Here is a 13,772-nt window from a genome sequence, read left to right on the forward strand (position 1 = left end):
AAACTCTGGTACTAGATTCAGACTTAGTACACTATGGACAAAGATCACCTAGATGATAATGTTAAGATTTAGTTAGGCATAGGAGTAAAAATTTTAAGGGACCCTAGTTGCAAGAAAATATAAAGGTGGATGAGGAAGTAGTAACATCGACAACAGTAAGTCGGAGGAATGTAAATTCAAGAATGATAACAGGCTGCCACAAACATGTTACAACTACTCTGCATGCTATTAAGTATGATCCATCTAGCTGAAATGGCTGATCAAATTTCTTGCAAACATAAATAGTCTAGAGTCGAGACATCATCAGGCTACCGAAGTCAACAACCATCATGAGCAACATGCAGATAAACAAGAGGTACTGAATGAGAATGAGAGGCATAGACAGATCATCTGAAACCACACGATATATGGATAACATTAAGACCTGCAGCCCTGAAATATATATCAAACAGAAGTTAGAAGTATTGAAATCTAGCTAGAAAGCTCGTGCTTTATATATAGATTGTGAGCGCTTTATATATAGCATCATAAAAGTAAAATAAATACGGAGACTGAAATACTCTAACTCCTCTTGAAATATAAATACAAAAACATTAAATAAATTTCCCTAGCGCCATTATTGGTTCAATCCCGAACCAGATTTATTTGAAAGATAATGAACGCGTCCTGGATTACATATAGTTGCTAATATCTCATCACATTCATATCCAGAATTATTATAGACAGATTTGATGCCATAATGATTTTATACTGCCATATTTAGAGGGGCAAATAATTCATTTAATTAGCTTCTAAAATCAGTAGGTAGTAATGCACACCACATCTCACCACTCCAAAATTAGCAGCCAAAGAATTGGATTTTTCGTATCCATCTAGGAGAGAATGGATCGAAGGCCAGCCTGCCAACACCTTGATCTAAAAATAGCAAAATAACATTTATATTAAATTAAGAATAGCATCTTTAGAGTTTAGGGACTCTCAGGACAAGTTTATTTATCTAAAAATGCATTTTGAGATACTAGGGACCTATGTGACACCTTGAAACAAGTTCAATAATCTAAAAGTATATTTTAAGAGTTTAGAGACACACCAAAATAAATTTAGGGACCATTGGTATACTTTACTCAATAATATATATTACGACATGGGGCCTTGTTTCATTGGTGCCCGTTGTCTCTGTGGGTTGCCTGCTCGGATGAGACACCTTCATTTGTTCCCCATGGTTACCGACGGTGACACAAGGCGGGTGGAGGGTGGTGTTGTAAGATAAAGAAATGGCCCCATTAAGCTGTGTTAGTTTGTGATTTTAGTGATTGACCCATAGACAGTGCATCATATGAAAACCAACTCTCTTGTGCAAACTTTGAAAACTCCAATCAAGACCACAGGATACACATCCGAAGGCTATGTGCAAAGGTGGCGACATTTTGCACTTACACCCCCCACTCATCCAATCCTACCATTCTAATCTCAAATTTTGCAAACCCCCCCCCCCCCACACACACATCACAGGCTGCCACCCTCGTCGCGAGTTCACGAGTCGCCTTCCTCATCGTTTAGTCTCCCTCCCTCGCCCCGATTCGCCGCTGCCAAGGGACGTCGGCATCCATTCGTCCGGCCGGCGGAGCGACGAAACGAGTTCGCGATCCACGCCCGATCCCATTTCGTCGAGCCTCCCTCGCCACGATTAGCCACCCGTGTCGATTCCTGCCAAGGCCGCTCGCCGCCCGCGCCGTGGGACTTCGCCGCCGCCAAGGGTCTTCGCCGTGCCGTGGAGTTCAGGGCCCCAGATTTGCCCCTTTCGCCGCACAAGCTAGCCCTTCGTCGCGCCGTCGCCCAAACGTCGCGCTGCCAACATCTGCCTCGGCCGGACACCATGGGGTCGTGGTGGAGGTGCATGGGACACAGCTGTGGCAGCGAGCGTCCTCAGCGGGAATTGACGCGGGCCGATGTCACACGAGGCGACGAGAGCGGTGAGCGGAGGGCACACGAACGTGATACGTCGCTCCACCGACCAGATGAATCGATCGCTCCGGTGTCCCTCGGCAAGAATCGACGAGGGCCGGCGTCCCTTGGTGGTCGAGCGCCTCTCTGGTGGCCAGACAAACCGACGCTGCAGCCTGTGACGAAGCCCTAGTCCATCGACGGCAGCGGCGCTGTTGGAGGTGGAGGGTGGCGGCGCTATTGGAGGTGGAGGCCGGCGGTGCTGTTGAAGCACTAGGCCAGAACCAATTTGGCGTGGCGACCAAATCGTATCTGTGCTAGCGGGTAGAACGCCCGCCAGCACTCGTGAGCCAGCACAAATGGCAATTTGTGCTGGCAGGCGGTTCACCCGCCAGCAGAGATTGCACTGGCGGGCTACTTAACACGTCCGCCAGCACAGATTGCCATATGTGCTGGCGGCTAACATAAGAAACCACCAGAACAAACTGAATCTGAGCACAAAGATTTTACGCATTGTTATAATTTTATTTTCTATTAATTTAAATTTAAATTTATTTCTCATTAATTTAAAGTTAATATTTCTTTCAAGATATCACTGTATGTTGCATCAATACTTTAACATGGTGCATCAATTAAAATGAGTAATGTTTTCAAGCAAATAATATTTACTAACAAGAGCATCCATCATGTTTACAATAATATTTACACAAATTATTCAAAGATGTTTACATCATGTTTACTAAGAAGAGCATCCATCATGTTTCCATCATGTTTACAACCATTAATTATCCTTTGTCCAGTTGCTAATATTGTTGTGCTCATTCAAAGCCAGCACCCAATGGATCCAGCAACGAAGAAATTCTTTCTATCCATGATGTGGCAACCAAAGCAGAAAGAATTGATGTCGGACTACGACCGCTCGATTACAAAATCATGGAAGAAGAAGAGTAATCGGAGGTACGACCAAGTCCCCCAGCTCGGCGAACAACCCAAACAAAGGGTACCCGATCTCAAGGTCCTTTCAAAAGAGGATGAAGCACTTGCAGAGTTTGTGGCTGAAACCGGGCTCACAAAAGCTCAGCTGGAAGGGAAAGAAAATATCACAGTTCATGAAGGAGCAGGCAGAAAACCATTTGTACTGGGACAACCTCTTATGTGGCCGGAGTTGATTGACAGGCTACCAACGAGAACGCGTGAGTTGCATAACTGGTACATGAAATATTCTTTAGAGGGAAATGTTATGTTCGCTGCTCGCATTAAAGATAGCCATTTCCATCGGGGGATGGACGATGTATGGATTGAACTTGAAAATCTGTGGGATTTGTACCATCAAGATGCTCTAGACAAGTCCCTCCTCAGTACATTCTGCATGTAAGTGTTTCCTCTCTCATTTCTATACTCTCTAGCTATACTAAGTCTGTGGTTTCTCATCCCATCCTCGTATTTCTAATCGTGTAGGATGAAGGTGCAAGAATGCCGAAAAAAGGGGATCTACAACATCGGCTTCATTAATCCACATGTCGTAAATGAAGAGTCGGTACCAAATGGCCAAATCGCACCAAGAATATTATATTCACGCCCATGGATAGGCAGCACGATTGCACATTCATTCTATTGCCGTACAACTTCGAGTGAGTCCTTTAACTTTTTACATCACTTCAATTTATTGTACAAATTTAAGTGAGTCCTTTAACTTCTTTTCATCACTTCAATTTCAACAGCTTCCACTGAATCTTGCTCTCTATCGAGATCGATCAGTCCCAAGTTGTGGTGTTCGACTCCTTGCGGAGACCAAAAGAAGACTATCAATCTCTCATAGACATCCTTCAAAGCGCATGGGCTCGGTTGATCCGTAATCACATATGAGTCGCGACACCGCCTTCTGATCTTTATATCAAAACTGACTTTTCGGTATGGATACATATCGCGCATCTACTGTGATTTCACTAAACGTCATGAATATTTCATAACCCACATCTATATATAGTGTTTCAGACAGAAGCAAGGAACCAACCTATGTGGTTACTATGTATGTGAGCACATACAGGGTTTTTGCTCCTCCACCAAGATGATGACACAACAACAATTCGATGTACGTGTTACATTAATATATAACAATTTCTTTCATTTAATTCCATGCAGGTACTAATAGAAAATTTTGGTGTTTGCACTTGATAGATTTTGTGTATGAAGAGGACCTCATCGAACCGGAAAGAATCAGGGCAATTCAAGAATAACTCTGTGGATTCCTGCTAGATGATGTCATAAATCGAAATGGAGAAATTTATTCGGATCAAAGGATAAGCGTGGGTCGACTTGATAGAAACAACCGCGGGGGCGACAACAACGACGACGACGACGACTAGTATTATTCTCCTTTTTGGATACTTGTCGAAAAAAACTAATGATCATGGATACATGTAAATATTTTTGTACTCCAAATTACTATTATAAGTACCTGCAATTAATGAAGTGTATATCAATATAATATGTATATATAATTGCTTTTGTTTTGCGCGAACAATATATATGAATGCTAGATATGAATGCAAATATGCAAAAGGCTACAAAATACGAATACTAATTAACTAAAACTAAAATGATAAGAGGAGAAACATGATCATTTAGTATCGACTCAGCGGTACCGGTCGGGAAATTGGTACAAATCGGAGTTCCCGACCGATACTAAAGCTCGATTTTCTAGTAGTGGCACCACCCCCCCCCCCACACGTGGGCGAGGGCGCGTGGGCCCGACCACCGCCACCGCTGTACTGGCCACGGGAGAGAACCCGACCGCGGCGGCCCTGGCCGCGGGGGCGAGTGGACGCGCATGTCCCGGCCGCCGCCGCCCTGGCCGAGCGCAGGGGCCCTGGCCGGTCCTCTCCCACGGCGCCTGGCGCCTGATGCCGACGCCGACCAGGCCTCCTCCCCTCCGAAGCTTCCTGAAGAAGTGATAAGATGGAGAGAGACAGAATGGGAAAGGGATTAGGGTTAGGGTTTGACCCAACTCTTTTTATATTTTGGCCGGGAGATTGTGAGCCGTTGATCCAGATGGATGACCATGGATGACTGGGCCGATTTGGCCAGCCCATTAAACACCAGATTGGGTCCTTTAGGCCCATTATGGATATGATGTACACATATCTCATTTTGTGCATAATAGTGGCCCGAAGTCTACTAAAATATCCAAATACCTAGCCCGAAGTCCGTGGGAATTTAGTGGCATGAAGCCCACTATATTTACTTTTATTGCATATTATAATTTACTACAATTTATTTTCTCATGCTTATTTAATTTCTATAAATTTACTTTATTTTAATTTATATATTTACTTAATTGCAAAGCAATCCTGAAGATTGCACCTAGGAAATCTTTGTATAGTCCTAAAGACTATACTTAGTTGTAATCCTGAAGATTACGCACCGACAATAATCTTGTGCATTAACTGTGCAGGCATGTCGGACATCGCAAGAGGGAGTTCGATGCGCTTGCCGTGGACGGCAGCAGCAACTACCTCACTTGGGCTACCGACGTTGAGATCAAACTCGACAGCATGGGCCTCGATCATACCATGGTCCAGCCTGAAGCTGGCAAGGATGACCGCACAAAGCCTGATAAAGCAAAGGCATTGCACTTTTTGCGACACCACCTCCACTCAGACCTGAAGTCTGAGTACATGACAGAGAGGGATCCACTGGTTTTATGGCAATCCCTTAAGGACCGCTTCAGCCAGCAGTGGTCGATTGTGCTCCCAAGTGCACAACAGGACTGGATCACCCTGCGCTTCCAAGACTTTAAGTTTGTGGCAGCGTATAACTCTGCTTTACACAAGATTGTGACTAAGATGCGTCTATGTGACCAGAAGATCACAGACGCTGATATGATCAAGAAAAACTCTATCCACCTTCCACCTCGGAAAAAATATTGTACTGCAGCAGCAATATAGGAACTCAAAGTACACTAAGTACTCTGGCTGAGCGAGGTATTGTCTGTCGCTGAACAACAAAATGAGGTTCTTGTGAACAATCATTCTGTCCGGCCCACTAGTTCCATGGCTGTGCCTGAAGCACAAGCCAATGTTGCTGAGAGCTCTCGCAACCACAAAAGGGGTCGTGGAAAGGGGAAGTGGAAAGGGAAAAGAGGTGCCATTTTCAAAGGCAAAGGAAAGGGAAAGCCCAAGGGTAGAACCGAACCCAAGAAGGAAAAAGGTGACCATAGCGGGGAGGAGCAAGGTGAATGCCACATATGCGGGAAAAAGGGACATTGGTCCCAAGGGCGGAGCTACAGGGTATGCTAATTGGGCCATGGCATACCCTGTAAATCCAGCCTTAAACAGAAGTAGCACATGCTTTTTTTTCCATTGCTGATAAACACCTGCAACTCTTGTGCTGCTCTGCCATAATGTTTCTTGTGCTGCTCGCCCGAGCCCCTGAGGCAGTGATTCACTTTCTACTAATCCCACCTCCATCCTTCGGCTACTGCCAGACCAGAAGCCCGCAAGCTACCTTGACTACCAAAATACGAATCTGAGACATTGTTGGTCTGTGACCTTCCTATTATAGGCATCAGTGCCGGTGATGAACTGACAACACGGATTGGATTGCATTTGTAATTTGTTCCATCAACTTCAGATCTTCGCTGATCAATATGGTACAGGTACTCGTAATCTCGCATGTCATGTCCGCTAGGTCTCTGATTTCGGAGAAACTATAGATCACCTAATCCAAAACTAAAGTAATATAAATACTCTATTCAGTCTTCTTCAATAATCAAAACAATCTTTCATAGTTAAATCACATCACTTGTTCCCACACTCCAGAGTGTTCTTCTACAATTCAAATTTACGACGAGTTCATCGTCATTTTAGCCTGACATGACTCCTCCGGGCTGTAGCCAACAAGCGCCTCGCACCACACTATGTTGTGAGGTATTAAAAGATATTTAAAATAAATTATTATTATGCTTTTAATTATTTTTATGATCATCTGTTGTAATGCGTAGCAAAAATTTATAATTTTTTTACCAAATTGTTCCCTGGATCTTAGTACTTATATATGATTTTATGCTAAACTTATGATCATGTGCCTAATCATATAATGCCTACTAGAGCATTGATCCGGCATACCCTAAGCTAGAATCCTAGATCTGCCACTGATTGGTCCCGTAAATGCCGCACCACCAGGCACCTGGTTGATCTTTACCAGCAGAGCAAGAAAGGAAAAAGGTCAACATGAGTCCCACTTCACCACTGAGCCAGAAGCTCAGGAGCGCGACGACATGAATGTTGACGCAAGCGGTGGAGATGTCCGAATGGGTGAAAATGAGGACAACCTTCTTGATGACATCGACGTATTTGGGCACCTGCAGTAATCTCCAAAGTACCATGTCACGTTAAATGCGATGTCCACATGTACTAGTTTATTATCATGATGTTTGGCCATGTATGCTCCCGAAGAGCATTTGTCTAATGAATGGTCCAAACCTATGTAATGTTTTTCCATGAATAAAGTAATGTAGCCCTATGCTTTATGTTCAATCCTTGTTTCTTATTTATGATGCTTGACAGAAATTGTGGGGACCCTATGGCTGAAGCGGAGATCTGTCTTGTAGACAGTGGCACCACTAATACAATCTTAAGGGAAACCAGATATTTCCAAACTCTAACAAAGAAAAATGGAAATATCATGACCTTTGCCGGAATCAATGCTCATATTGTGGGCACCGAAAGTGCCACATTGGTTCTCCCTATGAGTATGCAGATATTTGTGAAGGATGCATTATTGTATCCTGACTCAAAGCACACCCTTTTAAACTTCAAAGATATCCGTTCGAATGGTTTCCATATAGAAACCGAGATTGAGCAAGGTACTGAATATCTGCTCATCACTAAATTCGACGGACACCAAAAGCAAATAGTGGAAAGACTCCCTTCATCGCCATCGGGTTTGTACTACACGTACATAAAACCCACTGAAGGATATCTTGCAATGAAAACCATATTCCGAAACACTGAATCATTTCGAATATGGCTTGAACGATTGGGTCATCCTGGGTTGAGCATGATGAGAAGAATCATCAATAATTCTACTGGCCATGATGTTAATGGTTTCCCTAACCCTGAAGATTTTATTTGCGCTACATGTGCAAAGGGGAAACTAATCACTAGACCATCCCTCCTGAAGATTAGGGATGAGTCGCCTGTGTTCCTGCAAAGGATACAAGGCGACATTTGTGGACCTATTCAGCCCCTGTCGGGCCTGTTTAGGTATTTCACAGTATTGATTGATGCATCTACCAGATGGTGCTATGTGGACCTGTTGTCCACTAGAAACCATGCTTTTTCAAAGCTTATTGCCCAAATAATAAGGCTAAGGGCAAGTTTCCCTGATAACCGCATTCAGTCCATTCGGATGGATAATGCTGGTGAGTTTAGGTCAAAAGCCTTTGATGATTATTGTTTAGCCATGGGCGTCAAGGTAGAGCATTCAATACCACATGTCCACACACAAAGTGGTCTAGCGGAATCCTTGATCAAGAGGATCAAGTGGATTGCACGGCCTTTGTTGCAGAATTGTAAATTGCCAACCAGTTGTTGGGGTCATGCAGTGTTGCATGTTGCAGCACTAATTCAACTCAGGCCAACTGCATACCATGAGACATCCCCCTTACAGTTGGTGCGTGGGAAAGAACCAAGTATTTCCCATCTGCATATATTTGGCAGCGCGGTGCACGTGCCAATACCACCACCTCAGCGTACATCACTGGGACCCCACCGGAAGCAGGGGATCTATGTTGGTTATGAGACTCCGTCCATAATCAAATATTTAGAGCCTATGACTGGGGATCTTCATACGGCTCGGTACGCTGATTGTGTCTTTGACGAAGACCATTTCCCAGCATTAGGGGGAGAAAGGTATCCAGAAGAATGCCGGGAAATTGAATGGAATGCAACGGGGTTGCAATCCTTAGATCCACGCACCAGTGAGTCTAAACTAGAAGTTCAGAGGATCATACATTTGCAAAATCTTGCAAATGACCTGCCAGATGCCTTCACTGATCATAAAAAGGTGACAAGGTCGCATGTACCTGAAGTAAATGCGCCGGAGAGAGAGTTCAGGTACCACTGAAGGCTGCCAACTCTACAGTATCTGCCCCTAATCCTAGGAAGAGGGGGAGACCTCCGGGCACTCAGGACAAGGTCCCATGGAGACGTCCGCAGAGACAGGTACCTGAGCCACTTAAATCACTTAAGGAATCAGTTGAAGAATCTCAACCTGAAATTGAGAACGCCCCTGAAGCGGCGGCTCGACCTGGAGCCGAGTTGGTCCCCGAAAGACCCCATCTTGAAGATGGAAATCACCATGCATCACGCGCTCAATATTGCATTGGTGGATCAGAACACCCCAGCTCAATCATTATGGGAAATCACGATGAGCGGGAGGATGTTCATGAGGAGATCGCCACTAATTATGTGGAATCAGGAGAGTCATTTAATAGAAAGACCACTGTTGTTGACATAAATTTTGCCGCTGACTAAATGGATCCGGATCCAGAACCAAAGTCCATAATAGAGCATCGGAAGTGCTCTAATTGGGACAAATGGAAAGTAGCAATTGAGGCAGAATTGTGCTCGCTTTGTCAAATAGAGGTTTTTGGACCTGCAGTTCCAACACCTCCAAAAGTTATCCCTGTAGGATGAAAATGGGTCTTCCTCCGAAAGAGGAATGAACATGGTCAGGTGGTGAGATACAAAGCGAGGATGGTGGCATAAGGGTTCACGCAGAGACCCGGCATCGATTATGATGAAACTTACTCTCCTGTTATGAGTGGCATAACATTCCGATATCTCATATCTATGGCAGCTAACTTGAATTTAAAAATGCAGTTGATGGATGTTGTGACCGCATATTTGTATGGATCACTTGATTCGGAAATTTACATGAGAGTTCCTGAAGGACTCAAGATCCCTGGACCGAATCAAAACCGCAACATGTTCAGCGTCTGCCAGCAGCGGTAGTTGTATGGGTTGAAATAGTCCGGAAGGATGTGGTTCAACCATTTGAGTAACTTTCTCCTAAAGAGAGGTTACACAAACAATGATGATTGTCCCTGTGTGTTCATCAAGAAATCCACTAATGAATATCATTGGAACCAGAAGGGACATTGAGGAAGCATCGGCTTACCTCAAGATGGAGTTTGAGATGAAAGACTTGGGTAAAACTAAGTTCTGTTTGGGCCTGCAGCTCGAAGACCTCCCTGAAGGAGTGTTTGTACACCTGTCCACCTATACAAAGAGGGTACTTGAAAAGTTTAATATGGACAAGTGCCACCCTCTGAAAACCCCTATGGTTGTTCGATCCTTGGAAGTGGATAAAGATCCATTCCGACCCAAGGAAGAGGATGAGGAGGTTTTGGGACCCAAAGTCCCATACCTAAGTGCCATCGGTGTACTAATGTACCTTGCAAATTGCACAAGGCCAGATATTGCATTTGCAGTAAACTTGTTGGCAAGGTACAGTGCCGCCCCCACCAGAAGACATTGGGTTGGCATGAAAACCATTGGGTTGGCGTGAAAACCATCCTCAGGTACCTACAAGGTACTCAAGACCTTGGATTATGGTATTCAAGAAAGGGGGTTTCTCTATGGTGGGTTATGTTGATGCCGGCTATATGCCTGACCCGCATAATGCCAAATCACAGACTGCATTACTACAAAATACATTTTCGGAGGCGGGCCTTTTCCGAGGCGGGCAGCGCAACCGCCTCGGATCTTCCGTCACGGTTAATGAAGCATTAACCGAGGCAGTTTGCTGCCTGCCTCAGTTCATTGAATAAAAAATTAAAAAAAGAAAAGCCCATGCGAGCCCATCACGGGCCCGCCGAGCCCATCCACCGCCGCCGTCGGATCCCGCTAGATCCGGCCCCGCCGCAGCTCCTGCAGGCCGAAAAGGAGGTCGGGGAGGGGGTCGCCGTCCACGGGCCGAGCTCCGCACGCCGCACGCCGTCCATGGGGAGGCCGCCGCCGCCGCCGGGGAGGCCGCTCCACCTCGGGTGTGCTCTGCCCCGCCGAGGAGGCCGCTGGATCCGCCAGATCCAGAGGAGGCCGGGCAGCGCCAGCTGGGGAGGAGGGAGGGAGGGGGCATCTCGCCGAGGCGTGCCGGCCCTGCACTCGCCGAGGCGCGCCGACCACCCGTGTTCGCCAAGGCCCGCCGCCAGATCCGCACCGCACCGCTGGGGAGACGCCGGTCTCCTGCCCCCGTGCCAGATCCGCGCTGCGCCGCACCGCTGGGGACACGCCGGCCTCTTGCTACCGCCCCCGCTCGCCCACCGTCCCTGACCGCCGCCGCCGCACGCCGTGAGGGCTGCCACCGCCGGATCTCGTGTGCCGCCGCACGCCACGAGGGTCCCCACCTCCGGATCTACCCCGCCTTGGAAGGGGCACGGGCGCACGGCTGAGAGGGGCCTCAGAGCGGTCGGCACGGAGGCCCTGTCGTGTTGAGAGAGAGAGAGGGAGAGAGAGAGATATTGCGGCTGGGAGAGGGAGGGAGTGAGGAAGAGTTAGGGTTTCGCATTCTTATATACTTCTTCTCAGCAACTGGGCTTACATGGGCCTCGTCTGGGCTTTGTATATTAACTGAGGCGGACTATTATAAGGTGACCGCCTCTGAAAATAGGACCATTAACCGAGGCGGTTATTTTAATGGCGACTGCCTCGGTTAATCGATTTTGCGAGACGGTTTTCTTAACCGCCTCGGTTAAGAAAAAATGACCGCCTCGGTTAATCGCAGGCATTAACCGAGGCGGATTTTTAATGTGCCCGCCTCGGAGGCCTATTTTAAGTGCCTCGCAAAATAGAATTATGTAGTAGTGCTGGTTTTGTGTTTCTCTGTGGTGGTGCAGCCATCTTCTGGTGGTCTATGGAGCAGACCCTAGTTGCCACATCAACCAACCACTCAGAGATAATTGCCCTGTATGAGGCTGCAAGTGAGTGTGTTTGGCTCCGTCGAATGATTGACCCCATCCAGAAGCCATGTGGTATGAATGCTGTTGACACCCCCACCATTATCTACGAAGATAATGCGGCTTGTCTTGCACAGATGCATATGGGCTATGTTAAGAGCAATCTCACGAAGCATATTGCCCCTAAATTTTTCTATCCCCATGAGCTCCAGAAGAGCGGGGAGATAAAGGTCCTGCAAACTAAGTCATGCAACAATCTGGCAAACCTGTTCATAAAGTCTCTGCCTGCTTCTAGTTTCCATAAGTGTGTCCGTGGAATTGGCATGAGACGACTTAGAGAGTTGCAGGGTTCAGGGGGATACCAACCCTGAAACTAAAGCCCATAATCATGATCCCGAAGATAACGGGTCGGTCCCGAAGAACCGACGCAACATCAACTGTTGTACTCTTTTTCCCTTGATGAGTTTTTTCCCACTGGGTTTTGTCATGCAAGGTTTTTAATGAGGCAACAGGTGCAACATAAGCGAAACATGTGATGTACCCTTTTCTCCTACCCTTTTTTCCCACTGGGTTTTTTTTGGGGGGGGGGGGAGGGAGTTTTTAACGAGGCATACACATAGCGTAAATTTGGCCAAGGGGGAGTGTTGTAAATCAAAGTCAAAAAACAGTATGTGAAAGGAAGACTTTGAATGGTGGCCAAATTAATGGAAGGAGGAGAAGAAAGTCAATAGTTCACACACTATACATTGTATTCATATGGGTCTCTTCATCTATAATTAGGAAGACCCATCTTCAGTTGTATGCTGCTGAAAAAGTTGAAGCAATACAAACTCCTCCTCTCTACATCCTCGTGTTCATCAGTGTGATTGTGCCCAACAAAAGAACTCGATTTCTAACAGATTAGATCTTTTCCAGCCCTTCTCGTCGTTGACGATGAAAAGTAACTCGCGCCGCCGATTCATGAAATTGATTTGGCCTTTTCTGGCCCTTAACATCATCGACGAGGAAAAGTATCTCGCGCCGGGTCATTACCGGGAGCATCCACCATGGTATAGATTAGGAGCATCCACCGCCGTAGTACAGATCATTGAGCTACCGCTCGGAGGGGAAGAAAGGAGAAAGGGGAGAAAGATTTTTGTGCAGATACTCATTGCATCTGGGCTGCATGCTCACCGTAAATCATGGCTGACAGCTTTGAGTTGACGAACTGCTGGCCGGCAGCGAGGTGCGAGTTGATGAGCAACGGCGGCGGCGGCGGCGAGCTGGGAGCTCCTTGTGTCCCTCTGGCTTGGGTGCGTGTATGCTGCAACGAATGGCCTCTCCCCCCCGGGGTCTTTGACCCTCGGCCAAGCAAAATCTCCTCGGTTTATCTCTACTACCCAGGCTAGATATCATAGAACCAACTCGTACACCACCTGATATGGTTTCCCTGTTGTACTCGTTTGTTTAAACCAATCAAGATCTTATCTCCAACTAGCTTGCTGGCTTTATCTCCAGATTACATGATCAGGCCAGCTACGACCAAACTAACCAGCTCATGGTTCACGGTAAATCTAGGAGATATGGAAAATGATAAGTGGGCCATATTGGGTGGCCACCGGATTAATTAGTTTCTAATGCACACGTTTATGAGCCAGTCATGTCCACAAAATATTGCCTTCTCGTGAGACATTGACTCTCTATTTTGTTTTCACCATATTTCTAATCAATAATTCACGCTTAGAACTTGGTGTTCACCTCAAACAGCCATGCAAGAATTAAAACTAGCTCTTCTAGAAACATGGAAGTGGGGCCCACAAGTCATAGGCGCTCAACCATGCTAAAATGTATATATGCCTTCAAAATGATTCGTCAAATAGATATTGCG

Source organism: Panicum virgatum, chromosome 8K, assembly GCF_016808335.1.
Source record: "Panicum virgatum strain AP13 chromosome 8K, P.virgatum_v5, whole genome shotgun sequence".
Lineage (NCBI taxonomy): Eukaryota > Viridiplantae > Streptophyta > Magnoliopsida > Poales > Poaceae > Panicum > Panicum virgatum.